The sequence below is a fragment of the Atta colombica genome, unplaced genomic scaffold (assembly GCF_001594045.1).
Source record: "Atta colombica isolate Treedump-2 unplaced genomic scaffold, Acol1.0 scaffold27, whole genome shotgun sequence".
NCBI classification, from domain to species: Eukaryota; Metazoa; Arthropoda; class Insecta; order Hymenoptera; family Formicidae; genus Atta; species Atta colombica.
Genome location: NW_017259370.1, coordinates 334,029 through 338,880, shown reverse-complemented (window position 1 = coordinate 338,880; position 4,852 = coordinate 334,029). Strand labels below are relative to the sequence as shown.

Below are 4,852 nucleotides of genomic sequence, written 5' to 3'. Positions count from 1 at the left end.
CTTAAATTAAATTATAATTAAATAAAAAATAAAATATGCGTTTTATAATTAAATAGCAATGTAATGTTGAATATTTATATAATATATTATTCTGTTTAATTTAATTTACATGAATATTTAATTTAATTTATACATACATATAAATATTTAAAATATAAGTTTTTATATGTATATCTATAAATTAAATATTCACATAGATTATGTATATCTATAAATTAAATATTCACATAGATTATTTAATAGTAAATTTATATTCCTTGACATATATATAGCCTTTGACAAATTATTTTTCAAATTTAGCCAATTTAACTCGACTACTCCGGACGATTTATGGAGCACTATGCAAAGTGCTCTAGATGAATCTAATGTCCCGCACGAAAATTATAAAATAAAAGAAGTCATGGATACTTGGAATCAAGACCGTTATCCTGTAGTAAATGTGAAAAAAAATTATGAAACTGGTGAAGTAACAATATCACAAATATGTTTCCAGAGATTTAATGAAACTATCACTAATAAATGGTGGATTCCCGTGACTTTCGCTACGCAGTCTAATCCGAATTTCTCTAATACTATGCCCAGACATTGATTACGACCAGATCAAAATATAAGCTTTACAATTAATTCAAATGACTGGATTATTGTTAACTTACAACAAACTGGTAAGTACGGATTAACAAATCTTTTCTACTTCTTTATTTTGTTTTATTTTCGCCAATAAAAAGAATTTATGACAAAAATTTAATGATTTAAAAAAATTTAATTCAGCTTTATATGTATTTTTATATTTATGAAAGCTTAAAGGTGATTTATATGCTTGAAGTATTATATTTAAAACCTGACTTAATTATCAATATAAAATCATTTTTAATCTATAATTTTTGTACTATTTTCTAATATGAATAATAAGTATACAATATATGTATAATATTTCTTTGTTATAAAAAAGGTATCTTATTTAAAATATTATCAACATTATCAATCTTAAAATATCAATATTTTTAAATATAATAACAAATTTTTACTTGAAGACTTAATAGTAAATATATAATAATGGGTGATGTTACAGGATATTATCGCGTTAATTACGACATCAAAAATTGGTATAAAATTTCAAATTACTTACATAGTAGCAAATATAAGAATATACACGTCTTTAATCGTCTTGCTCAAATCATTAATGGTGCATTTTTCTTTATGATGGAAGAAAATAAAGAAATAAGTGGATAGCTATTTATTAATATTATAAGTTACTTATCGTTAGAAACAGATTATGTGGCATGGTATCCATTGTTCCGAATTATAACGCAGTTGAAGAAAATTCTTTTACTACCAGAACTGGAAAATATTAAGGTAGATAATAATATTTTTCATAAAGATAAATATTTCTCTAATATCTATTACAGTTTGACTCTCTTTATACTTTAGCCAGTTCTATGTTTACATTCTTCGTAATGTCAAATAATGAATTATTGCTTTGTAAATATTTTATCTTACATTAAACATTACATATTTCTTTTATTATAAATATATAAAATTATAATAATGAATAAAAAATGTTTGTACTAATTTTATAAATTTACATTTGATTATATATACATAAGTTAAGTTATATATAATATTGAGAAAGTTACTTTTTAAAAATTTTCATTATCGTTATTTGCGATAAAAAATATCGCGTTATCGTTAAAGTACGCGTTACCATTTAAAAAAAAGTAACGAAAAGTAACAAAAATGATTACTTTTTGTTATTTTTTTGTATAATTATGCATTTTTTTGTAAATATGCATTTTTTGTAATTATGACGAGTCTACTCATCGATTTTGATAAAATTATTCAACGTGTTTTTCGATGGCAGAAAAATAAATGTTGTGGTATCCCAACTATAAGTTTAATTACTATACATTTAATAGAAAAAAACTATAAAAAATAAATTATTACTTATAACGTAGTAAGTTGAGAAAAGATGCGCAAAAACTTGCATCTTATCTATAGTAAAAGATATACTTTTACTACAAAAATTATATTAAAACATCTTTATGCGATTAAAAAGTTACTATATTGCACCACGAAAACCATTAATGATTGATGCTTTTCGATACAATGGAATTTAATAACTGCCATCTAGATAAAAAGTATGGGTAATGAAGTAACAGTCGTATTGATTTACTGATGTAACACTAGTATTAATTTAAACATTCTAGATTATGTTAAACAATTGATGATCCATAGATGACCCCCCGGTTTCCCCTATATCTTAATTTTCTTTCTCACTATAAATTAACTACATTTTTATAAAATGCCATTAGAATCTATCAATACTCTTTTTATATTAATACAATGGCAAAATACTAACTTCACATTCAAAATTTATTCGGATTTGTGAAATTAACACACACACACACGCGCGCGCGCGATATTCTATTAATAAAAAAAAATAATAATAATTCTAGTAGCATTTTTCATAGTTCCTTATCAAAATAAAAAAAAGTTCTGTATTTTTTATTAAAACACTAAAATTGAAAAAGTAGCAGCCGGAAGTCTATTAAAATAATTATAGAGTATAGAATTCTGTTAAAACTAATGAGAAATTTCGCTGGAATTGCGATAAATTATTGACACTTTTTTTCTAATTGCCGTGATATCTTGTACATTTAAATAAATCTATTAATATTGGTAATTGTTGGAATTGTTTTCAAATTACATACATATAGGTATTAATATATTATAAATTGAAATTAAGACGCAAGTTCACTTGTCACTCATATAAATGTATTAATAAAATATTAATACTAATAATATATATGAATCTAAACATAAATAAATCAATAAATTATTATAAAACCAATATTTCATAATTTCTATTATAGTTGCGTATGATAGAACTCTTCGACAGATTACTTCTGAAGATAGGATATGAAGAAAATCCTCATGATGACGATCTCACAATAGTGACAAGGGTAGATGTTTTAAAATTTACATGTATTTTCGGTCACGTGAAATGTAAGGCAATGGCCGCCATTAAATTAAGCAAATATCTTGAGGATCTTAAAAGCCACAAGTAAGTTTTTCTTACGATCATCTTATAAATTATATATATTCTTACGATTATTTTATAAATTGTATTTGTGTACGTGCGTGCATGTAGATAGCCGATTCTCTGTTTCTTTAAATCGTTGAGATCAAATATTCTCTTTTCTTTTTTCCCTCAATCCTCATTCTTATTCTAATGATGCAATGCACATAGAATATATATTATTGCGTATAAGTAAAAGTATATAATAAATTAACAATATTATATTATTGATAGAATTTTATTAATTTCTTGACTGTAATATGATAATTATTTGGTCGCGTTAGTATCATATAGAATTTATAAAATGAGAAAGTTGCATAAAACGGGAATTTAATTTTACGTGTAAAATAATTAAGATGCTTAAAAAATGTAGAACATAAAAATACGAATATTGAATAAAATATAAAGTCGGTTATACACATGAAATCTATGTATCTTTTCTTAACAAACATGTATTTTAGAATTCCACAATGGCAAAAATTTGTATACTGTTCTGGTTTGATGACAGCCAATAGAGCTACTTGGGATAAAGTATTGAAATTATATCTAAAAAAAAAATATAAAATGGAAAAATATCAAAAAAAATTATTGAAAAGTTTGAGTTGCGCTGAAAATCCCAATATCATCATCAACTATTTAAATATTACAGCATTTAACATTTCATTATTTCACGATAAGGAGCATTCTCTTGTCTTTACGTATATTATGGAGAATCATGCGCGCAACGATTTGATCCTTGATTATGTATTAAACAATTTTGAGATCATAAAACCCAAGTAATATAACTTTTCTAAATATGTATACTTAATTGTTTCCTTAATTATAAAAATTTCTTAATTATAAATATATTTTTTGTAGATCACTTACTACAAATGCAACATGATAACATTGATTCTTTCAAATGTTTATTCTGACGAACAAATTGACAAGGTAAATTTTATATAATACTAGATTCATATATTTAACGACCTATTAATTCTATCAATAATGTTTTAATTATGGCGCGCTTCAAATGAAAACCATTGTTTGTATGAAACTGTAAATTAATCTAATTTTATCTAACTAAATTAATATTAATAATTAATTATAGTTATATTTTTAGATTCTGTTTTTATATTTTTGAGCAAAATCACATTGTAAAATTGAATAACATTTAAAATATAAACAGAATTCTTGTAATTCACAAATTAATATTAACTGATAATCTAAAAAAACAATCCAAAAAATTTGCAAGAAAATCCTCTTAGATATCTTGGTTTAATAATTTAGTCGATTTATGAGAATGTTTTTACATATATATTTCGTAAATAAAAGATAATTTCTTTAGGATGTACAAATACTACCGGAGCTAACAACTTAAATATACTATTTGTACATATTATATACTTATTTGTTATAATTGTGTTAAATTAAAAATCATATTTAATAAATTTTTACATAAGAATGAATTGCTAATTATTAATATCTCAAACTATCTTATTTTAGGTGAAAAAATTCTCAGAAGGTATTATTAATGAGTTAGATCCAGATACTTCGTTTATAATTCAAGAATCGATAAAAAAGCGTAAAGATTATGTTAAGAAATTAATAGACACTTATAGGAGATAATTTTATTCAACACATCCACCTTATGATTCTATTGATCCAGATAATTAAAAAAATACGAAATGTGTATGTGATACAAATTATATATTTACTTATATAAAAAACTTTTGAAAAATATTATTTTATTTATTATTACCATCTCGTAAATGATTTTTTATTTTTTTTTTATTT

The 4,852-nt window shown here is 23.1% G+C and overlaps 1 pseudogene; it reads left to right on the top strand.

The window, feature by feature from the left end:
* Positions 1–4,732, top strand: part of LOC108689514 — an 8,190-nt pseudogene extending 3,458 nt beyond the window's left edge.
* The last annotated feature ends 120 nt before the right edge of the window (positions 4,733–4,852 follow it).